Raw genomic sequence first — 26561 nt, forward strand, 5'->3', positions numbered from 1 at the left:
TGTCAAGATATGGCCAAATTTTCACTTTCCAGTTGAAATTAGGGTAAACCCTACCTCCTGAACACACTGGTCAACTCAAAATCCCAAAATTCCTCCCAGATTAGCCTATAGACATCCTACGCGTAGGATGTCTCTTGGCTTAAAATTAAAGTTTTTTCTGATAGGAATACTCCTGATGCTCTATAAGTCTATCAGAAACACTCACAGTAATTTTTGGACTTCAATTAGGCTTTCAACCACACTGTTGCGTCTTTTTGCGTCTTTTACAAACTTGTAATGATTCTACCAAGCAAGTGTACATGCATGAAATGCTCTAGATCCTGAATCACGATGTCTTACTTACTCTACTCCTACCTATCATGTGAAATGGTGATAATGGTGTTTTTGGTTGCTTTTTGGCCTCTCCGGACTCTCAAGCTCTCCTCTCACCGCTTCCACCACTCTGACTCCTACTCTAGAACTCGACTACTACCTAAAACTACCTAAGTCTACCTCCTCTACCTAAGTCGAAGGATCTAGGCCAGACACACGCTTCCTAGACTCCCTCTAAGACCTAGAGAGTCCTCCACCCTCTGATCCTATCTAAATGTAAATCAAGACTCTTGGCAAGCCAAAAATCCCAATCCTCAAGGATTAGTCTCAGTCACCTACCTAAGGTTTTCGTCCCCGACAGCGGCGCCAATGTTGGACGGATACGCCGCGACGGACGTCAGTACAGCGAGAACTCACCTAACATGTAATGTCAACTAAGTACGAAGCTCGACCCGCAGACGCGTGGAAGCAAGCATAAGGTGTCAACCTACACTCGACCGACTCCTAACTAATTCCTACAGAGGTCTCTACCAATTGTCTAAGTCACAGCCTTCAAGAGTGCAAAAGAGGAAACTTCCTACAACGCTTTCTAGAGCCGAACACCCATCAAACAATCTCGAAGCACCATAGAACTTGAAGGAGACCCTACTAATACCAATAGGCCGCTCTCCCTAAGGTCTATGAACCAAAATCACGACCCAAAACACCTGGCCGAAATCTCTGACCGAAATCTACAGGTCTTCGTTTCCAAAATCTAAAGTGCCTAATGTGTAGTTCTACTCAATGTGAACGCGTGGATATGCTGCAATGCAAAATCGGACAACGTATGCTCACCCAAACAACCGATGAAGCTCGTAGAAGGAGCTCACAAAGCCGGACCGTACGCACGCAATGTTGGTATCGGCGCGTAGCTCTAGTCGGGGGCAACACGCTGCACTTCTTCGCACTCGATTCCGACCACCGTAGCACTCGTAGTGTCAAGACGAAGCTCACACACTCTCTCTCTCTCTCTCATACACAGTACGCTCACTCATAGACTTCAAACTTGTTTTTAAAATGATAAAAGGTTTTTGTCATTAAGGTCAAAAAGTGGTATATATACCTTACAACTTCTCAAACCCTAAAGTTCCAAAATCAACCATCTACTCAATCCAACTATCAAAACTGGGATACAATCCGAAAACTTCTGTAAGTCCCAATATTTACAAGGTGAAAGATCGCGTTTTCCTCAATGAATGAATAATTACAAAGATAATAGTCCGCCGAGTAGTTAAATGCCGTGGGGTGTGTCCAGATTCTAACACACTCTAAGTCTTCCATACAATGGACCTATTGGACTATAAAATAATGATATCTTTCTTTGATCTTGTCATTATTTTATGCATAATATTTTCTTCTTTTTGTAGACACAAAGGAGTTAAGTGATATAAAAACTAGATGTATTTCACACTATTATTGGCATGAAGATCCTTTTGGGACACCAAATTTTCCTATTCCTAAAGATGTAATTTTCCATATTAACGGTGTGGATTTTGAAGTGCAACTTTCATGTATTCAAGGAGCTGGTTATGGGCTATTTGTGCATACTACCCTGGAAAGTGGTTTGACTATTCTAAACTATGAAGGGCATAAGTATAGATTTCAAGACTGGAAAAAGATATGCAAAATATTTCCAAGAGCTTATAAATATTCTCTTCTAGAGGATCCAAACATAGAAGAAGAGGAAGATCAATCATACATTATTGGTTGTGTAGAAGAAGGAAACGTGTCGGGCTATATAAATAGTTTTCACAGTACAAATGTCTGTCCCAATGTACGCTATACATTTGATCCAAATTTGCCACCTTGGCATAAATGCACCTCTTCACACATCAAGTCAGAAGAATATGGCCATGTATGCATTGAGACTATTTGTCAAGTTGAAGCAGGAGAAGAGTTGTTTGTTTGCTAACTATAACTTTACTTGACATTGTAAAGTATTGTACATGGATGGAAATCTCAAGTACATGCATCATTTTCATTTTTCATGGATGAAATCTCAAGTGAATATAACATTTGATTATTGTTTAGTTTATGCTCAACGAGAATCTAGAGTGCTCTTATGCTTTGTGTGTTGTCTAACTTGTTTGACTACCTTGGCCATAGAATCTTGATTCTACTCTAGATTTGTGATAAATCTTACCAAAATTTAATCAATGTCTAGGTTGGACAAGTGGTGGGGCTTCAAACATTACTGTCTTAAACAAGTGGAGTTATCTTACTTGAATAAGTGGTGGCCTTTGAATCCAAATCTAAGCCAAATCTCTAATTGTTTGCTTGTAGTCTAGGTTGGACATTTGGTGGACCTTGTATCCATGTTTCCTCAACAAGTTGTGGCTTTTAGTTTTCACTTTAAGTACTCATCTTTAATAAAGTGTAGGATGGAAAATGTTGAGTTAGTAGATTGTATTTTAGACAAGTGGTGTTTTGTGTACGAATGCTGAAAATGGTTGCAAGGATTCTAACAACGACTTTACCTTAAATAAATTTCTTACTAGGAGTTCTACATATAAATATGGTGAATAAAATTCTAGTGGTTTTGAGATACCATTTGTGTGTGTGTTTTCTTAGATTCACAAACCGGGATGGATAATGCTCCTATGGTTCAGTCGACAACTATAGAATCCATAGATTCTATGGTTTCTAAAGTGCCCAAGATGGATGATATTTCTATACTAGAGTCTAGTGTTGTGCAACTTGAGCAAGCTTCCAATAATGAGAACCAAGAAATCGATGCTTCAAAAATGCAACATACATCAAAAGAGACTGAAAAGTCCACTCACGAGCTATTGCCAATTGCTACTACGTCATGTAGTGTAGATGTTGAGAAATCCATGCTTACAATTATATTGGATTTAAATGGTCTATTGTTGAAACGTTCCCCTCAACCATCCTCACACCACAACTTAGTGCAAATGGATTCAAAAAGATATATTATACTCAGGCCAGGTTGCATCCAATTCTTGAAGACTATTTTACAGAGGTTTAATGTTGCAATTTGGTCGATGGCTACTAGGAATAATGTGTATCAAATCCTTGCGGCACTAAACAACTTAGCTGAGGATACATTGCCTTTCTTTGCAATTTGGTCGAAAGATGTTTGCTACACTGCTCAAACTCAAAAATTGTTTAGACCCGACAATCCAAACGTTGAGGCAATGTTCAAGCCTCTAGCCAAAATTGCCATGGGGTTTGAATGTGATCCACAAAGAACAGTGCTTATTGATGACTCTCCTTACAAGGGATGTATTTCACCAGCAAACAATTGCATTTTTCCACCATAATTTGATGCTGATAAGATGGTTGACAATATGCTCTTGGAGGAGCTACTGCCATACTTGATTCAGCTTGATGAGAGAAGGGATGTGCGTGATTTAATTGCTTCTAATCGTTATGGACAACCTATAGTGACAAATGATAGTGAATACAAACAAATCATGGAGTATTGGAAGCATAAAAATGATGTTTGGTCAGCTAAGGTGTTCTTTACAAGAAGAATACCACATGCAAAAGGTGACAGAGATGAAACTATCATTGAAGACGCAAGTGACACAAGCCACCGCAATGAAATGAGAAGAGCCCAAATACAAGAGATCTTGGCAAAGGAGCGTACACCCATTGAAAGCATGAAGGCATCACAATTGACCACTTTAGCTAGGCAATTGGGTTGTAACACAAAAGGAGTTTTGAAGGCAGCCACAGCAAAGGCTTATATAAATAAGGTGAAAGCTGAGAACAATATTCTAAGGCTGGATAGAAACCGACCCTAAGGTACTAGTGACATGTCATATATTCTTGATACACATGCTTGAACACTCATGTGCATGGTATCTAACAAATCTTTCTTTTTATTCCTTCATGCAGGATCTTACAAAGGATACTACTAGATGGAGCTCAATCAATAGAGATTTTGATATTTTTGCTCAAAATAATGAAGCAGTCACCTACATTTTTTGTTTATCAATTTCTTGAGAGACTTTCTTTTAATTTGTAATCATCAAATGAAATAAAAAGTATCCTTCTTATTAAGATTGCTGATCTTTTTCTTGTTCAAAACTTTCAATTGAGATTTATAGTTTTGTTAGCATGAGATTGTGCTTTTTTAGTTTGAAAAAAACTATCAAAGATCCAAGTCTTTTTGGCTTTACTTAAGTTATTAATTGTGAAAGATCCAAGTCTTTTTGCTTTACTTAAGTTATTGATTGTCTATGTAATAGTCCTTAAAACAATATCGGATGGCTTTCTTGCTCCCATGTCTCACATTGGTCTTTAGGTAAGACAAGTGGTGACCTTGAAAGTATGGTCTCATATCTCGATCAAGTGAAGAGACATGAAGCTTAAATATCACTACTATGTATCTAGTGTTAAACTCCATCGCGACAAAGATACTAGAGTGCCAAATTGCAGTTTAGTTTAAGTAAAAATCCATTTGAGCTAAGGTAAAACTTATAGTGCCTCATTTTTCTAGGATTCTACCCCCATCAAGGAAGTTAGAACCTAGCACAAACCAATTAAGACTCTTTTGGAGCTTAGATAGGACAATTCGTGGAACTTAAGAAACTTGTTATTGAGTTAGAGTTTAGTTTAGATAAGCAAAAGATCTTCAAACCAACACTTGACTTTCTTACTATTCAATATTCAAAGTCCCTTGAGGCTAACAAATAACATACCTACTTGTAACCTAACTAATGAGTAATTATATAGATCTAAGCAAGTATATATAATGAGTCTTCAAACTAATAAACCAAGGGAAGAGATTAGCAAGGTCCACTACTTGTCCAAGCTCAGCTCTAGACAACATAGAAAGATGCTAGTTCTACTAATTGTCTAATTATAGGCATGGAGAAATGATAGAACGTTGACTACTTGTCCAACCTATCATCTCTAGTAAGATGGGAGGTTTGGCCTTAAGATTCACCATGTAACCAACCTATACATCATTGTATTATGAAGAGTAGAAAAGCAAAGCTCCACCACTTGTCCAAGCTAGTTCTAAAATCCACATGGAGAAGCAAACTCCACCATTTGTCGAATCTCTCTTCCATTAAAACATGAAAAAACTCAGCTATGTTGTACAGGGGGGACTTTTTTCCAAGGTCCACCACTTATCCAAGCTAGGATCCATTAAAACATGGAAATAAACAAAGCTCCACCACTCGTCCAACCTTTAGAGTTGCAAAGTGTATGGGTTGTCTAAACTAGGTATGGGAAAATAATTGAAGGTCCACCACTTGAAACATGGAGCGAAGCAAGCTCCACCATGTCTCCAATATGCTAAACTCCATTGAAACACCCTAAACCCATGATATTTTGTACATAGGGGATGTACATTCAAGGTCCACCACTTGTCCAACCTAGTATCCCTAGTAGCTTGATAGGTTTGGTCTCAAGATTCACCACTTGTCCACTCTATGTCATTGTATTAAAAAGGATTGGGTGTTAAGGTCCACCACTTGTCCAACTTATAAGGTTATATTTTAAATGGTTTTTTTTCTCACAACTTGAACTACCCATGATATGTTTTACATGGGAGTTTTGTTTCAATGTCCGCCACTTGTCCAAGCTAACTCTATTGAAACATAGAGAGAACCAAGGGTCCACCACTTGTCCAAGCTAGGCTATATTGAAACATGGAGAGAAGGATGCTCCACCATTTCTCCAAGATAGGCTTCATTGAAACATGGAGAGAAGCAAGCTCCACCATGTCTCCAAGCTAGGATCCATTTAAATACCCTAAACCGAATTTATTTTGTACATGGGGGGTTTTATTTCAAGGCCCACCACTTGTCTAACCTATTATCCCTAGTAGCACGAGTGGTTTGGTCTCAAGATACACCACTTGTACACTCTATGTCATTATATTAAGAAGAACTATGTATTAAGGTCCACCACTTGTCCAACCTATAAGGTTATATCTTAAATGGTATCCTTTCTCACCACTTGAAATGCCCATGATATGTTTTACACGGGGGTTTCATTCCAAGGTCCACCACTTGTCCAAGCTAATTCTATTCAAACATAGAGAGAAGCAAAGGTCCACCACTTGTCCAAGCTAACTCTATTCAAACATAGAGAGAAGCAAAGGTTCACCACTTGTCAAAGCTAGACTCCGTTGAAAAATGGAGAGAAGTAACCTCCATCATTTTTCCAAGATAGGTGCCATTCAAACATGGAAAGAATCAAGATCTACCATGTCTCCAAGATGCTAGGCTCCATTGAAACACCCTAAAACCATGATATTTTGTACATGGGGTGTTTACATTCAATGTCTACAACTTCTCTAACGTATTATACCTAGTAGCATGAGTGGTTTGGTCTTAAGATTCACAACTTATCCACTCTATGTCATTATATTAAGAAGAAGTGGGTATTAACGTCCACCACTTGTCCAACCTATAAGGGTATATCTTAAATGGTATCCTTCACCACTTGTCAAGGTCCATCACCACTTTTCCAATCTATAAGGTTATATCTTAAATGATATTTTTTCTCATCACTTGTAATGCCCATGCTATGTTTTACAAAGGGGTTTTGTTCCAAGATCTACCACTTGTCCAAGCTAACTCTATTGAAACATAGAGAGAAGCAAAGGTCCACCACTTGCCCCAGATAGGCTCCATTGAAACATGGAGATAAGGATGCTCCACCATTTCTCCAAGATAGGTTCCATTGAAACATTGAGAGAAGCAATCTCCACCATGTCTCCAAGTTAGGCTCCATTGAAATACCCTAAACCCATAATTTTGTACATGAGGGGTTTACATTCAAGGTCCACCACTTGTCCAACCTATTATCCCTAGTAACACGAGTGGTTTGGTCTCAAGATTCACCAATTGTACACTCTATGTCATTATATTAAGAAGAAATATGTGTTAAGGTCCACCACTTGTCCAACCTATAAGGTTATATTTTAAATGGTATCCTTTCTCACCACTTGAAATGCCCATGATATGTTTTACATGGGGGTTTTATTCCAAGGTCCACCACTTGTCCAAGCTAAATCTATTAAAATATATAGAGAAAGAAAGGTCCACCACTTGTCCAAGCTAGGCTCATTGAAACATGGAGAGAAGGAACCTCCACTGTTTCTCCTAGATAGGCTCCATTGAAACATGGAGAGAAGTAAGCTCCACCATGTCTCCAAGTTGCTAGGCTCCATTGAAATACCCAATACCCATGATATTTTGTACATGGGGGGTTTACATTCAAGGTCCACCACTTGTCCAACCTATTATCCCTAGTAGGTTTGGTCTCATGATTCACCACTTGTCCACTCTATGTCATTATATTAAGAGGAATTGGGTATTAAGGTCCACCACTTGTCCAACCTATAATGTTATAGCTTGAATGGTATTTTTTCTCACCACTTGTAATGCCCATGACATGATTTACATGGGGGTTTTGTTCCAAGGTCGACCACTTGTCCAAGCTATTTCTATTGAAACATAGAGAGAAACAAAGGTCCACCACTTTTCCAAGCTAGGCTGCATTGAAACATGGACCTTAATACCAAATTATTTCTAGTAGCATGAGTGATATTTTGTACATGGGGGGTTTACATTCAAGGTCCACCACTTGTCCAACCTATTTTCCCTAGTAGGTTTGGTCCCAAGTTCACCACTTATCCACTCTATGTCATTATATTAATAATAATTGGGTGTTAAGGTCCACCAATTGTCCAACTATAAGGTTATATATTGAATGGTATTTTTTCTCACCACTTGTAATGCCCATGATATGTTTTACATGGGGGTTTTGTTCCAAGGTCCACCACTTTTCTAAGATAACTCTATTCAAACATAGAGAGAAACAAAGGTCCACCACTTGTCCAAGCTAGGCTCCATTGAAACATGGAGAGAATGATGCTCCACCATTTATCCAAGATAAGCTGCATTGAGACATGGAGAGAATCAAGCTTTACCATGTTTCCAAGCTAGGCTCCATTGAACACTCTAGGGGGTTTTATTTCAAGGCCCACCACTTTTTTAACCTATTATCCCTAGTAGCATGAGTGGTTTGGTTTCAAGATTCACCACTTGTACACTCTATGTCATTATATTAAGAAGAACAATGTGTTAAGGTCCACCACTTGTCCAACCTGTAAGGTTATATCTTAAATGGTATCCTTTCTCACCACTTGAAATGCCCATGATATGTTTTACATGGGAGTTTCATTCCAAGATCCACCACTTGTCCAAGCTAACCATATTCAAACATAGAGAGAAACAAAGGTCCACGACTTGTCCAAGCTAAGCTCCATTGAAACATGGAGAGAAGGAACCTCCACCATTTCTCCTAGATAGGCTCCATTAAAACATGGAAAGAAGTAAGTTCCACCATGTCTCCAAGATGCTATGCTCCATTGAAATACGCAAAACCCATGATATTTTGTATATGGGGGATTTACATTCAAGGTCAACCACTTGTCCAACTTATTATCCCTAGTAGGTTTGGTCTCACGATTCACCACTTTTTCACTCTATGTCATTATATCAAGAGGAATTGGGTGCTAAGGTCCACCACTTGTCCAGCCTATAAGGTTATACCTTGAATGGTATTTTTTCGCACCACTTGTAATGCCCATGACATGCTTTACATGGGGGTTTTGTTCCAAGGTTCACCACTTGTCCAAGCTATTTCTATTGAAACATAGAGAGAAACAAAGGTCCACCACTTGTCCAAGCTAGGCTCCATTGAAACATGGACCTTAATACCAAATTATTCCTAGTATCATGAGTGATATTTTGTACATGGGGGGTTTGCATTAAAGGTCCACCACTTGTACAACCTATTTTTCCTAGTAGCTTTGGTCGCAAGATTCACCACTGTTCCACTCTATGTCATTATATTAATAATAATTGGGTGTTAAGGTGCACCACTTGTCCAACCTATAAGGTTATATATTGAATGGTATTTTTTCTCACCACTTGTAATGTCCATGATATGTTTTACATGGGGGTTTTGTTCCAAGGTCCACCACTTATCTAAGCTAAATCTGTTCTAACATAGAGAGAAACAAACGTCCACCACTTGTCCAAGGTAGGCTCCATTGAAACATGGAGAGAATGATGCTCCATCATTTATCCAAGATAGACTCCATTGAAACATGGAGAGAAGTAAGCTCCACCATGTCTCCAAAATGCTAGAGTCCATTGAAATACCCAAAACCCATGATACTTTGTACATGGGGGGTTTACATTCAAGGTCCACCACTTGTCCAACCTATTATCCCTAGTAGCATGAGTGGTTTGGTCTCAGGATTCACCACTTGTCCACTCTATATCATTATATTAAGAAAAATTGGGTTTCCATATCTAAATGGATCTTTGCTTGGATAAGTGGTAGACCTTGAGACCTAAATACCCATTCTACACTAGAGCATTGGTTAAGACTTATGCACTTCAAGCATACCTTTAACAACAAGTAGTAGTTATTAGTTGACTTAAGTCTAGTTGAACTCCATGGTAATGAGACTAAGAGAGAGTGTAGCATAAAAAAGAGTCAGGATTTTAATTTGACTTTCTTTCTATTAATAGTAGATCATAGATGTATTTTGGTATCTAATAAAACCTTAGGGTAGACAATGTAAAACTCATGTCTATTATTGTGTTTGCATTAAGTGTTCTTGTTCTTTAATTTCAGAATCATAACATAAAAATGGATTAGCTATATGCTCGCATAAATTGACGAAACCTGTGAGGTCCCTACCCCTTGTCGAGAGGAGCGGAGTACCTTTGATAGGTCTCCAATCTTGAGAAGGAAAAACCAACGGACATTGCCTTAGCTACTACGTAGCCACAAGCATGAACCGTTAGTGAAGGATTGGTCCTATCTCGCTATGGCGGAGCGTGACCACCATAACCCTATCTAAAAACTATCTATAATCAATTATACCTAAAAGTATAAATCTTAGAGTGACCAACCTGTGCGCTTTTTTCCCCATGTTTCGGAAGCACAGCCGCCAAGGTTTGTCTCTTTTAAGATTTATGACTTAAAAAAATAATTTCTAACGTTGGAAAGTTACCCGACTCATCGGGTCCACCCGTCCATAGAATGATACCGTCGGGGTATCATTCTCCCACTTTCCACACCACACTTACCCTTCTTTTGTTATCTAATTACTACCACACTGTTTAAACATACACGTTTCTTTACTTTATTTATGATACTGGTTCGTTAAAACAGCCCTTCAAACAATATTACAACCAATAGTCAAACAAGAAGTCGTCCAATTTTAAACCAACAACCCTTGGATTAGGTTCACTCAAGAATCTCTACTGGCGCTATTATGTCCGATCGGTATATACATTATTTATAAAAACCCTTGTCCTCATGAGCGTCCCATACCGCTCGACAAGTACTCGTTGTGCTAATCTGGACGTACTCCCGCCACAGCAACAACGGTGCCAATTTGGGCGTCATCCTCACGCCACGGCAAAACAAAACTGCAGTATCCAGCTGGGCTAATCTGGGTGTACTCCCACCACAGCATCAGCGGTGCCATCCTGGACGTCATCTCATGCCTCGGCAACTGCCACATAATACCAGCGCTAATAAGTAGAGAGACTTGAGAGAAACCATACCGAAGGTTTTGGACAAATATTCTTTCCTATAGCAACCAGATTAACATGACATTCTTTCCTACTCGTCAAACATATGCCGAATTTCTTGGGGTTAAGCCCTGTGGTTTCGGTCCATGTTTTCTTTTCATAAGGTAAATATTATATTTCTATGGTCTCGCATATGCAATGATGCATAACTTGAAACTGCAATACTAACCTGTACCATAGCTCCGATTGGTGGAGACATAGCATGTTCTGCAGGAGTTCCCCCGTTACTTGTACCGGCTTCATGATCATTAGCGGCTTGTGTTCGAGCACGCTTTGGAGCCATTTTTTTGTACTACACTTATGTTATACACTTAGAACATTAAATTGGTCAATTTCCCTAGTAATCTCCTTGTTTCCAAAGAGAGTCTGTAATTTGAATCCTCGCCAACTCGGATTCACACTTAGTGTTGTTGTTCTACATCTAATTTCTATACATCAGATATTTGCTAATCGTAATTAATCAAAAATGAAGTGTGTAAACTACGAGTAAAAGTTTAGGACTGCATTACTTTTATGCATGACATTTCTAATCCAATTCTAACTTCCATTTCTATACTTCAACTAAATCAATTTTTAGTATTATTCAAAATTCTACTTAATCTAATTGACAATAAAATTGTTGAATGATAATTTCATCATGTATAATAAGAATATGATGAGTTCTCTTATGTATTAACTTTCAATTAACTATGCATAAGTTTATAGTGAAGATGTATTAACTAGAGAGAGTAGGTATACTTAGAGAGATAGCGCGTCCATTGTACAAGCTTCTTATCGAGTTTCACTGGACGGAAGAATGTCATCAATTTTATGAGTTATTAAAGAAGGCCCTAACAAGTGCTCCAATCCTGCGAACACCTGATTGGAATGTACCTTTTCATGTGCATATTGATGCATCAAACTTTGCTATTGGGTGTGTTCTAACTCAACCAGGAGAACATAAATTGGACTACCCTATTAGCTTTGCAAGTCGCCAATTAAATGATGCCGAGATGAACTACACTACTACAGAGTGCGAAGGTCTAGCTATGATTTACGCAGTAAAGAAATTTCGCTATAACCTTCTTGCTACCAAGTTTGTGTTTTATGTGGATCATCAAGCATTGCTATATTTGGTAAACAAGCCGTGTTCCACAGGTCGAATTACACGATGGTTGTTAATTCTTCTTGAGTTTGACTTCACCGTTGTTGTGAGGCCTGGGAGAAAACATGTCATGGCAGATCATTTATCTCGTATCCCTAATGGCAAAGCTCCTACGGGGTTTGATGATGAATTGCCTGATACTCCTTTGTTCATTGTTGAGACAATGCCTGAATGGAGTGAAAAGATTGTTAACTTCTTAGTTAATGGTTTTCCACCCAAAGAGCTGCAAAAAGATATAGCTCAAAAATTAATCAAGGAATGTGAACCCTATTGCTTACTGGCGGGAACTCTCTATAAGAGAGGAAAAGATAATGTTCTTAGACGCTATGCCCGCGAGGATGAGTATTTATATATTCTACAAGAGGCACACATGGGCGTAGCTGGTGGTCACTTTTCAGGAAAGTTGACTGCCCGAAAGATCTTACAGTTAGGCTATTGGTGGCCCACTCTGTTTAAGGATGAATCACTTTTTGCAAAGGGATGTGATGAATGCCAACGCTTCAAGAAGCCACAAAGAAGTGATAGGATGCCTCTACATCCCATCAAGGTAACCCAACCATTTGAAAAATGGGGCTTAGACTTTGTAGGACCGATTAGTCCGGCTGCACGTAACACGCAATCACGATATATCATTGTGGCTACCGACTATGTAACCAAATGGGCTGAAGCAAAAGCAACACGAAAGGCGGATGCAAAAACAACAGCTAAGTTCCTCTTTGAGAACATTATCACACGTTTTGGATGCCCCTTTGAACTTGTGAGTGACAATGGAACTCATTTTATAAATGAAGTAATAAAAGAACTCACATCAACCTTCATGATATCTCACCACAAGTCTACACCCTATTATCCCCAAGCAAATGGCCAAGCTGAGAGTACCAACAAAACTCTCATCTCCATTTTGACAAAGACAGTTGAGGCTAATCGCACTGATTGGGACCTAAAGCTTACATCAGCTTTATGGGCTTATCGTACTGCGTATAAAGTTGCTATTAATTGCACACCGTTTAAGATGGTGTATGGCCAAGAAGCAGTTATGCCATGGGAGTTTGTCATTCCTAGTCTTCGAGTAGCTTCTCAAGAAGGTTGGGATGGTAACCCCTTAGTTGAGCGATTATATATCCTGGAAGGGCTAGATGAAGAGAGGCAATTAGCTGTGCGAAATGCTCTAGTGGAGAAGGATAGGAGAAAGAAGTGGTTTGATAGCCATTTAAAGGATAAAGACATCAAGGTTGGTGATAAAGTTCTTATGTACGGGGTACGTAATGAAAAGAAGAAATTGAAATACGCTGGTAAGGGACCATATCGAGTGTGTGAAATTACCCGGCAAGGTACCATTCGTGTGGAGACTCTAGATGGAGTTGAAACCATTGGATTCCTTAATGGGAGTAAATTCAAAAGATATTATGATCGTCTAAGCCACGAAGAGTTGCAAGCTATCCATCAAAAGAAGGCTGCCAAGGAACAAGCAGAGCTTAGAAAAACCCAAGCAAGAGTTGAGGCTCGAGAACGACAACAACGTCTTAGACGCCAACGAGAGGCTAATCTGGGAATCATGCAAGCATTTTTCGAGGGCATAGATGACGACTCATTAGAATCTGAGCCACCGCTACGATACCCAATTGAGCTAAATAGCCCCTATGGGAAAGTACTATACAATGCCTTATTAGATACGGGAGCTAAACACAATTTGTTATCCTATGGAGTTTGGTGTCAATTAGGGAAACCGACCCTATCCCCGAGTACGATGCAAGTCAAGGGCATTAATAAAAAGAAAATTGCTATTCTTGGAGTCCTTCAGACCCCTGTTGTCTATGACAATGGAAGCATAGTGCAGAGGTTTCTAGTCATGCCCGCGGGAGCTATGGAAGGCAACGTAAACCTGGGACGTACGTGGATGTTGGCAACCAAATGCACTATTGATTGGGATACTGGTAGTGTCACGACGCGACCACCGACTCTTACCCCTATCATTCAAGAAAAGTCACCTACGTTGCAAACTCTGGAAAAGTTATTGGATAGCCAACATTCACAAGCCAAGGTGGTTAACTTGTCTTTGCCGGCTACCCATGAACCTAGCACTTCAACACTTGTAGTTGCAGCAAGCAGTAATATTGCAAGTACTCAACCTGCACGACCTAAGAGTACATATCAATGGGTCCCCAAGGCCTTACTTCCAACTACCTCAACCCTCCCATCCATTTCAAGAAAAAATTTCCCTGGAGAACCAAGAGCGCGCTCTAGGAGAGTCAAGACCAAATCACGATGGATTCCAAAACAACTATTAGAAGCCCAAGGCTACTATGATGGAAATGAGCAAATTTGGGTACCTAAACGTAAAATGTGTCCTTCCCTATCGACAACAAACCCATATGAGTCAAACAGTGTAACACTAAAGCCAATGGCAGACCGTGGGAAGGGAAAGATCATAGAATGCTACACGCCTAGTCCAGAGCTAGTTTGGGCTCCAAGGCAAAACCAATTTATTCCACCTAGCTCAAGAAGGGGGGAGTTCCATGAAGCTTCTAGCTCCTCATGTAATACATCCATAGAGGTAAAAGCTTCTACACAGCCTCCATCTATAGTAGTGGACCTCCATGAAGCTACAAAAGAATCCACACCTCCCAGTGTTCAAGAATCACCTGATGAACCACTTCAAGTTCGATCCTGGGAGAGTACCTTACCACCCTTGCAACTTGACGAGGCACCTGGGGTAACAGAAAACTACTGGCAAAAATCCTCACCTATTACCAACTGGAACTATTGGTTTCAAAGGGTGACGAGCTCATTTCAAATGGTATGATCTACCCAAGGAAGGGGGGAGTGTTTGCTGACAGTCATCATTCACTTGCTTCCCTCTCAACCTTTCTCCCTGACCTCTTAATCTCCAATCTTAGGGAATGTATATATAAAGCCTTATACTCACAAAAACAAGATAAAAAAGTAAAAGAGCAAGAGCCATAACACAAAATCATAAAAACAAATTATGCACAAGAACACGACCCTTGTAATATTTGCACTCTAACCATCATCTATTTGCGTGTACAGATATGGCTAGTACGCTAGAGTCATCCACTCCTGCCTTGGGTGAGAGGTACCCTCGTTACTTTTCACAAATATTTCACATGGTCTTTCCAGTGCTTGCATGTGAATGGGATTTGATAGGTACGCTAGCATGTGAGAGGAATTTTGAGGAGTTAGAGTGGCTGGTACGTCTCTTGACCACTTCTTATCCATACTTAGTAGAGAGCGTTTCTCCCATTGCACAAGCCTACCCTTTTGACCAAGATGACTATAGGCGTTTAGTGACCTTCTTAGTAAACATGGGCATCTATGATGAAGAAGAAAATTTACAGGACTACACAGATGGCACATATGGTCTCATGGATGATGACTTTGTTTATCTCGACGACGAGGATAGGGGTTTAGCCTTAGGGTTTCCCCCCAACCTCTACAATATCCTATTCCCTTGACTCTCTAGGGGGAGTGCAACTAATTAGGTTAGGGTTCCTTATGTTTTTTGTTGTGTTCAATAAGTGTTGGTACCTTTTCCCACTAATGTGCCTCTTGGAGGTATTCCTTTTGTTTCCTAGTGTGTACAGGAGCGTGTTGCTATTGATAGGATTTGGACCTTCATGGAACCTTTCTCTCATTCACACTTCAGATCAAGCGCCACCTTCAACACAAACAGGTGTTTCTTGTCCATTAGCATTGTCCCTTATCTTTTTTGCATCTATGATTGTCTGCTTTGATTGTGATTGGTAGCATAATATCTAGCACATTTGCTTAGTATCAAACATTTAATTCAATGTCTTTTTTTTCATAATCCCTTGTCTAGGTTTAAACATCAAGCAAGTCCGACTAAGCTAGTTTGACCAAGTTAGGTGTTAGAGATCTTCTCTTAATACCATGGGGAATGCCTTCCTAATAATTAATGGTTACTTAGGTTCTTAATCCGATTTAGGCAGCATTGTGTGAAATGTACTAGGGCTTTCTAGTGGGCTTGACCCTATTGACCTTTAGCTTAAGTATTATAAAGGGAGTTTACTAGTGTGATGAGCCTGGGGAGGTGTATCAGTGTTATATGACCCCCCAAAGTTACAAAATTAAAATGATGAAAATGAACAAACAAAAAATCAAAGTGCCACATTGTAAAATCTTAAGCTGGAAGAGAAATCTCAGCTTGATTGGGTACTTCACTCACATGTATCGCCTATGGTACTAGAGCCCTAGAGGTTCCCAGTATGGGCGCTTTTTCTTGAAAAGCAAAAAACCCAAGGCATACAAAATAAGCACACACATAAAAATTGAATCACTGTGAAAAGAATTTGGGGGGTCAAAGAAAAAGTAATCAGTCAGGCGATGATTTCATGAGAAATTCCTTTTATGGTAGCTTAACTACAAGGTCTTCTAGATATAGCCTCTAGTCAGCCCTCGAACATGAATACTTGGCTCTCGCGATTAAACAACTTAATTGACCACAGAAAATTAAGAAGCTTACCCATGGTATTAATATTCGATCTCTAGTGCCTTTCGACTGTCAAATTAGCGACCCCAGACTTGTTTAATTTTTTACCTTTACATCTGTTTATGCATTTGATTACATTGCAATTTAATGTTCATTGCTGACAAATTGTTTGAAATTCTTTTACCAATCAATTTGTCTACCTAAAACTGCATATGCTTTTTAATCACTTATGAGAATGCAATTACTGTGCCAATGTTGTTTGATTTTGCAGTGATTGAAGAAGTCTAAGGACATTCATCTCAAATGCTCTTCCACCTCGACGAACGAGCTTCAACTCAATAGCTTCCAAGGACGGAATCTACATCAGGAAGGGGGGCATGTTAACCCTCACGGCTCACGGACACCCCATCACCTACGACGGACGTGTATTATGTATTTGGTAGAGTCAGGTACCGAGCTTGTCGGACCAATAGGAAAAGGGTAAGAGTGATCGCCGATGAGAGGCGCACTCTAACTGGGACATTGAAGGGATTAGTTGGCTAAGCATGAGCGCCCAAGTGTGAATGGGGTGAGCTCATATAAAAGCCAACTAAACATAAAATTCAATTATTCTCTCATTTGTACAATAGAAGAGTGCTCTTGCTCCATCTCCATCTCCATCTTCTTCTTCTTCACCTCCTTGTGTGTGTGTGTATTTGTGTGTGAGAGAGAGAGAGAGAGAGTGTGTGTGTGTGCGATCGAGCATTGCGACGACGGCACGGCGGCGACGAAGCGGTTGAGCGCGGCGAAGCGGCGGCTCCTTCTTCTTCGCGGCGAGGAATCCTCCACGAAGCAAGCGTAGAGCGGTGAGTGACACACCATCGCTTTCTTTGAGCTTACTAGTTAAGCTAGTTGTGTGCTTGGAGCCGTCTGTGGCTCGCACACAGTGTTAGGCAAGTCCCTTGCTTCGAGAGTGTGGCAAGGAGCGCACAATAACACCTCCTTTCCATTGGCTAATTCAACTCTCATCTTTCTTGCAGGGTTTTGATTAAGTCCTAACCTCCTTAAACATTTATGTGACAAGAAAGAATGAGTACTGCCACAATCAATAAGAAGCTCAAATTTTTCACCTTCATGATTTGCAGGTGTTTGAATGACAGCATATTGTTGTCTTGCTCTTGGGTTATCAATTGCAGCATGTAGAGTTGCTCTTTCCTCTTGTTCTTCTCCCAATGTTGGTTGTCCTATGATAGCATTGACTCTGGCAGCCATTCTACGCCCTCGATCCTGTCCTCCATTTCTTCCTCCACGATTTATTATTTGGCCTCGTCATCTAGCTCGAGTAGGTGTATTTGTTACGAAGACTCGCCTAGGACATACATTCCTGAAATGTCCTACCTCGTTGCATTCATAGCATCTAAGATCTGCATTTTGAGCTCCATTTGCTGAAGATGCAACTATTGGATGAGTTTGGTGAACTGGGTGAACTTGCCTTTGGTTCCACATCATAGGCCGTCCTCTCCTTCCAGCATTACTTATATTTCCATTTTGCACCCTTTGAGAGTTTGACATCTCTTTAGCTAAGGGTTTAGCTCTTAAAAGAGCATCTTGCAAATTTACAGGCCTCATGGCTTCTAGACGTGTATTTAAAGGAGCATTTATCCCTTGGCAGAAACGGGCTACTTGTTGATCTACGGTCATTGGCGGAGCATAGCACCTAAGAGTTACAAATTTAGAGTAGTATTCTTCCACTGTAAGATGAAACTGACATAAGTCGAAGAATTCATTCATCTTAAGGGATTCGTGTGCAGGTGGAAGGTAACGAACGTCCTTTGACAGCATACTTAATATCTTCCCAAGTTTGAGTGTTTTGAGCTACTTGATTATCTTTGTAGTGTTGTTTCCACCAAAGCTTGGCATCCCCCGGGAGACGAAACATAGCCAACATTGCTTGGTTATCGGGAGTAGTACCAGCAGCAGATAATCCTCCATCTCTTCGAGCCACACTTCTGCATCGCGCTCAACTAGGGCTCCTTCCCCTTTGAAAGAGGGAAGTTTAGCTTGCTTGAGAAGTAGCTTTTTCTCTTGAAGAGATGTGTACATCGCGCTCTGTGCAATATAGATTAAGTGAAACTTTATTGGATACTCTAACTTTAATCCACTTTAAGGCAAGACTTGATCAGACAATAATACAAATAAAAGATAATATTAATCCAAACTTTATTTATATACACATTATTTGCTACCAAGGTTTGTAGTTTTTAGGTACAAGGATTGTAATGTCTCTATATTTTGAGTTTAGTGACTACAAAAGGATAGGCTAAAGGATCAAAATAATAAGTTTCTTTTGAACCCTGAAAGCTACGAGATACACATATGGGTCGAATTCTACCACCATGGATAATTTTTGTAACTTGGTTATAGACCCATTGAGTCTGAGATATCTTTTCTCCTCCCAAGGTAATGGTAGTATCCGGATTCTTAGTACCAATGAAAAGATAAACTTCCATGACTTTTAACTCCTCTGCCCATCAAAGTTTCTTGAGATTGGTATCCATGCACCATATCTTGTCAGCATCGATGGTATAGATTCCTCCAGATGGACTCCAGTTGATGCCCCATCCTCTATGCACCCTTAGGATAGGTGGTGCAAACACCCTATCCAAAATCATCATCACCCTTTTTCGAAACTGATAATTTGGTGATTGGCATGCATTTTCATTGATGGTGAACACCTGGAATTTCTGGTAGGTTGAATGAACATTTTCCTGTACCAGGAAAGTTCAGTCTTCAATACCATATAAAAACTCAAAACAATTTTTCTAGGTTCTTCTATTATTTCAAACATTCCTATCCTTCAATATCCAAACATCAATCTAAAAATCTCTCCGAGCTTTAACCTAGGCTCTGATACCAGTGTGAGGTCCCTGCCCCTTGTCGAGAGGAGCGGAGTACCTTTGATAGGTCTCCAATCCTGAGAAGGAAAAACCAACGGACATTGCCTTAGCTACTACGTAGCCACGGGCATGAACCGTTAGCGAAGGATTGGTCCTATCTCGCTATAGCGGAGCGTGACCACCATAACCCTATCTAAAAACTATCTATAATCAATTATACCTAAAAGTATAAATCTTAGAGTGACCAACCTGTGCGCTTTTTTCTCCACGTTTCAGAAGCACAATCGGCAAGGTTTGTCTCTTTTAAGATTTATGACTTAAAAAAATAATTTCTAATGTTGGAAAGTTACCCTACTCATCAGGTCCACCCGTCCATAGAATGATACTGTCGGGGTATCATTCTCCCACTTTCCACACCACACTCACCCTTCTTTTGTTATCCAATTACTACCACACTGTTTAAACATATACGTTTCTTTACTTTATTTATGATACTGGTTCGTTAAAATAGCCCTTCAAACAGTATTACGAACAATAGTCAAACAAGAAGTCGTCCAATTTTAAACCAACAACCCTTGGATTAGGTTCACTCAAGAATCTCTACTGGCGCTATTATGTCCGATCGGTATATACATTATTTATAAAAACCCTTGTCCTCATGAGCGTCCCATACCGCTCGACAAGTACTCGTTGTGCTAATCTGGACGTACTCCCGCCACAGCAACAACGGTGCCAATTTGGGCGTCATCCTCACGCCACGGCAAAACAAAACTGCAGTATCCAGCTGGGCTAATCTGGGTGTACTCCCACCACAGCATCAGCGGTGCCATCCTGGACGTCATCTCATGCCTCGGCAACTTCCACATAATACCAGCGCTAATAAGTAGAGAGACTTGAGAGAAACCATACCGAAGGTTTTGGACAAATATTCTTTCCTATAGCAACCAGATTAACATGACATTCTTTCCTACTCGTCAAACATATGCCGAATTTCTTGGGGTTAAGCCCTGTGGTTTCGGTCCATGTTTTCTTTTCATAAGGTAAATATTATATTTCTATGGTCTCGCATATGCAATGATGCATAACTTGAAACTGCAATACTAACCTGTACCATAGCTCCGATTGGTGGAGACATAGCATGTTCTGCAGGAGTTCCCCCGTTACTTGTACCGGCTTCATGATCATTAGCGGCTTGTGTTCGAGCACGCTTTGGAGCCATTTTTTTGTACTACACTTATGTTATACACTTAGAACATTAAATTGGTCAATTTCCCTAGTAATCTCCTTGTTTCCAAAGAGAGTCTGTAATTTGAATCCTCGCCAACTCGGATTCACACTTAGTGTTGTTGTTCTACATCTAATTTCTATACATCAGATATTTGCTAATCGTAATTAATCAAAAATGAAGTGTGTAAACTACGAGTAAAAGTTTAGGACTGCATTACTTTTATGCATGACATTTCTAATCCAATTCTAACTTCCATTTCTATACTTCAACTAAATCAATTTTTAGTATTATTCAAAATTCTACTTAATCTAATTGATAATAAAATTGTTGAATGATAATTTCATCATGTGTAATAAGAATATGATGAGTTCTCTTATGTATTAACTTTCAATTAACTATGCATAAGTTAATAGTGAAGATGTATTAACTAGAGAGAGTAGGTATACTTAGAGAGATTAGAGTAAGAGAAAACATACACACACATCTTTTCTAAAGTTAATTGAATCTTACTAATCCATTAGAAGATTAGAGTAAGAGATAGCACACACACACACATATCCTTCTTAAAACTAATTGAATCTTACTAATCTATTAGAGAAATTAGAGTAAGAGATAGCACACACACACACACACATAGCTAATTGAATCTTACTACTCTATTAGAGAGATTAGAGTAAGAGATAGCACACATACATCATTCCTAAAGTTAATTGAATGCTTAATTAATACGCACCTTATTAGTCCACTAGAGTTTTTCCTCTCTTAGTGGTTTGTGGACGCCTTCTCTCTAAGAGAAGTGGCAGCACTTCGTGAGCGCTATAGAGGCAATCTCTATGTCTAAAGTGTGAGCATGGATGCTCTATTTGTAGCAGAAAAGAAAACGTCCAAATTTTTGTTCCAAAAAAAAATATTATTATTTTTTCCCCTCAAAAATCTTACCCGCGTTTTTGGTATCCTTGTGGTACCCATCAGCTTGACCACTTTGTCATTATCATCAAAAGATAAGGCCACACAACCCCCCCTCATTAAGATTAGTCAAGACTAGCCTCTCCTTTTCATGTGACAGTGTGTCCCACTTTGTCCCCTCCTATGTGAGTCCAGGTGATTCCATGTGCCTTCATTTGTCATCCCTGTGTATTCTTTTGTCTTTATAATTATGTTATTTATTTCCTTAATGATAATTTACTTTACATTTTTAAGTTAAACTTTACAGTCTTATATTAACTTTACGGTAGTAAAAGAAAATTCTACAATTAGTAAATAAGTCTTGCAATAAGTTAGTTATTAATTCATATATAGCTAAACATGTCAGAATTTTGTAGCGTAAATTTTAAATTCTAGGTTTTCTCAACCTACGATTCATAATTTGAACTCGAATATCTTAAATAATGAGTGATGGTGGTTTAAAAAAATTCAAATGCGTAATAGAACTTATGTGAAATTCGAAAGTAGAGACCTTACAAAAACTATTGAATTACCCATCCAACCTCCTCCAAGACCTTGTCCAAGGAATGAATCACCTCCTTATCACCTACCACTTGCTTTCAAGGACATCAAAAGAGTACTTATCTTGGATCTAGAGGGGATACTTCTCAAGACAATTGAAATGAAACATGGAGATTCTATGCCAGCTTGGGCTCAACACATGCGACTTGTGGAGGATAAAGATGAAGTTTATCATGTGGTGAGACCAGGCGCACAAAGTTTTTTGGATTTTTGTGCTAAATACTTTAAGCTATGGATATGGAGTTTCTATAACTTGACAAGGGTGCAACGCATCACACAAAATTTTTTTCCTAAGCAGTATACCAAGTTCAAGGTGTTTATGAGTAACAAAAATTGCCAAAATCCAAATATCATGTTAGGATTTACAAGGGTTTATCACAAAAATTTGAGTGATATTTGGAAGATATTTGAGGATTTGGATGCAAACAATACCTTAATTTTTTATGACACTCCATATAGGGTGATGTGGAACATGCCAGGGACATATCTTATATTTCCAAAGATGCGGAGGCAAACTTCCGAGCAACTTCAAAACTTCTTGCAGAGAACCATAATGCCATGGTTGGTAGGATGGTTGTATGCAAGAGATAAGAGAGTCTATACATACAACACAATTGTAAATCAGTATAGTGATTCTGAGACAAATTATGTCATTGGTGTGTACTTGTCAACACGAAAGCATTGAATAAATATGGCCATAAGATGCTTTTTTTATGCTAGTGTGTATCTTTTAACATTTGTATAATTTGATATAGTCTTTTTTTCTTAAAAACAAAGGTGTGTCAATTTTATGAACACTTCAATGGAGTGCACCCTACTCTAAGGGGACTTCAATGTACTATTGGAGTGCATCCTATTGTAAGGGGACTCTGATGTATTGCTAGAGTGCACCCAAATTTTTGGGGACTCATTTTTTATTTGATTGGGGCCTATGTTGGGTCATATAGTAAAAGAAATTCATTTTTTGTCAATTCATATCGAGGTTGCATTTATTTGTAACTATGAGAGAATTGATGTTTGATGTCAAAATAAAACTTGTAAGTGTGGATCAGAGAATTCATGGACTTTAAATATGTGAGAGGGATCTTTTTCTTGGGCACAAATGTTTGCTTCAAGAATTTTGTCATTACATACTTTATGTGAAAGAGTTTTAGAACCTAAAAGACTTTGAAAAGAAAACTATGGAATCTAAGTGCATGTATTCTTGAATGGCTTGAAAGTTGATGTATACATGCATGTCGCCTTGATGAAGATTTAGATCTAACAAGATGCAAAGCTAGAATTCTTGGACGTTACCTTTGTCAATTTGGTAATAACATATTTAACTTTCTTTTCTTATGGGTGGAAAATATATTATTATGTGCATTTGGAACCTAATTGCTTGACCTTCAAACCAAGATTCCTATGTTATTTTTTCATATACTTTTTTGTAATGAATTAAGATTGTGGATACAAGGTCCACCACTTGTTCAAGCTAGATCTAAGAAAGTATATATACTGAGTTTCAAACTAGTAAACCAAGGGAAGAGAGAAGCAGGGTCCATCACTTGTCCAAGCTCATCTCTAGACAACATAGAGAGATGTTAGGACTACTAATTGTCCAATATAGTCATGGAGAAATGATAGAAGGTTGATCCACTTGTCCAACCTATCATCTCTAGTAAAATGGGAGGTTTGGCCTTAAGATTCACCATGTAACCAACCTATACTTCATTGTATTATGAAGAGTAGAAAAGCAAAGCTCCACCACTTGTCTAAGGTAGTTCCAAAATCAATATTGAGAGAAGCAAGCTTCACCATTTGTCCAAGATAGGTTCTATTAAAACATGGGAAACCTCATATATGTTGTACATGGAAGATTTTTTCCAAGGTCCACCACTTATCCAAGCTAGGATCCATTAAAACATAGATAGAAACAAGGCTCCACCACTCGTCCAACCTTTATAGCTGCAAAGTGTACCGGTTGTCTAAACTAGGCATGGAAAAATAATAGAAGGTCCACCACTTATCCAATATATTATCTCTAGTAGCATGGGAGGTTTGGTCTCAAGATTAGGAATTGGCTGACCTATATTATGATGAATTTGGTTTTAAAATCAACTACTTATCCAAGCTATAAGTTTATATCTTGAATGGTATTCCTTTCCATCACTTATAAAACCAATGATATGTTGTACATGGGGGGGTTTGTTACAAGGTCCACCACTTGTCCAAGCTAGTTTCATTTGAAACATGGATGAAGGCAAGCTCCACCATTTGTTAAAGCTAGACTCCATTGAAATCTAGAAAATCCATGCTATGTTGTACATGGTGTTTTTGTTTTAAGGTCCAACACTTGTCCAAGCTAAGCTCCATTGAAACATGGAGAGGAGAAACACTCCACCACTTGTCCAAGCTAGGAAACATTGATAGTAGTTGTTTTAGTTTGAAGATCCACCACGTGTCTAAGCTAACTCTATTGAAACATAAAGAGAAGCAAAGGTCCACCAATTGTCCAAGCTAGGATCCATTGAAACATGGACAAAAGAAAGCTCCACCATTTCTCCAAGATAGGCTCCATTGAAACATGGAGAGAATCAAAGGTCCACCATTTCTCCAAGCCAGGCTCCAGTTGTCCAACCTATAAGGTTATATCTTAAATGGTAATCTTTCTAATCACTTGGAATACCCATGATATTTTTTACATGGGGGTTTTGTTCCAAGGTCACCACTTGTCCAAGCTAACTCTATTGAAACATAGAGAGAAGCAAAGGTCCACCACTTGTCCAAGCTAGTCTCCATTGAAACAAGGAGAGAAGCAAGCTCCATCATTTCTCCAAGATAGGCTAGCCTGGATAAGTGCACCTTGAAACCAACCTTCCTATGAGGCAATAGAGCATATGCTACATCTTTTATGTATGCCCCATGCCTCAAATTAAGAAGTTATAGATTATAAGTGGACCTTGCTTGAATGTCACATGCAATAAATTAAGGAAAAATAGCCAAGTGGATTGTATTCCTCAATGGATCCTTGCTTTCACAAGTTGTGAACCTTGAGTCACTTTTACATTAACTTGGACAAGTGGTGGACCTAGAAACCAAGCTCTCCATGTTGAGATAAGTTGTAGGTAGGACAGTAGAACATATACAACGATAATGGATGCAATATACTCGTCTCCTAATAATCCAATTGATTGAAACCATGGTATTTTAGTTGTTTTCATTGTGTATTGTATGTGCATAAAGTGGAATGAGACCTTAAGAAAACTCAAATTTTTGACAAAATCTCTATATTTTGTACATGATATATTGAAAGTTGTCCAACCTGGGAATTGGGATTTTCCCACTTTACCTAATATGGTCTTTAGTGGCCACACAAATTGATGGAGATACTAACATTGAGAAGGTCTTGTCCTCTCAACTTGGATATCATGACTTTGAGGCATTGCGAACATCACCTGACTACAAGAAGGAAATTTTGAAAAAAAAAACACACCTTTGCTATGATTAGACAACTTGGTCCACCAACATTCTTTGTCACATTTCTTGCGGCTGAGAAATGTTGGAAACCTTTTATTAGAGCACTTGCTAAGCTCAACCCCATTGTGCGTGCAAGCACACAAATAGAAGAATCATATATACGAGATTTGGTCTGAGCTGACCCTGTAAACATCCCGCTTTTACTTAAATTGGTTTAATGGGATGAAGAATTTGCTAGCCAAGGATATAACCATATTAGGAGAATTCAAAGATTACTTTTTTGTAATTGAGTTTCAGAGCCGAGGTAGCCACCATGATCATGGGCTACTATGGATAGAAAATGCTCCTATTTATGGAAAAGATCCCAACAAAGATGTTGTAGATTTCATTGATAAGTACATAGCAATTGATTCCATGATTTTTCTTATAGATTTACAAGAAATTCAAACACACAAGCATAAGAAGTCTTGCTTCAGAAGACACAAGGGATGCGGATTTGAATTTCCTCGCTACCCAATGCCTTTGACTATGATTTTAGAGCCTTGTCATTCTCAACATACCAACATCCAATGCAATAAAAAGAAACACAAACATATCAAAGATAATCTATTGCTACTACATTATAAAGCAAATATTACATTAAAACAATGGCTCCTATCTATGGACCTTCGCTTTGAGGAATACATCCAAGTTATAGCATCCACAATCTCATGCCCAACACTTCTGTTGAAAAGAAGTATCAAAGATATTTACAGAAAATAATTTTAGTCCAACCATTTCAAAGCTTTGGGATGCGAATTTAGATATACAATACATTTTAAATGCACATGAAGTAGCTACCTATTGCACCTCATACATAGCAAAATTTGATAGCACATTCATCAAAGCAATCAAAGAGCAGTTTGACTCTTACATTCAA

This window comes from Adiantum capillus-veneris, chromosome 24 (genome assembly GCF_014529385.1).
Source record: "Adiantum capillus-veneris isolate H3 chromosome 24, ASM1452938v2, whole genome shotgun sequence".
NCBI lineage: Eukaryota > Viridiplantae > Streptophyta > Polypodiopsida > Polypodiales > Pteridaceae > Adiantum > Adiantum capillus-veneris.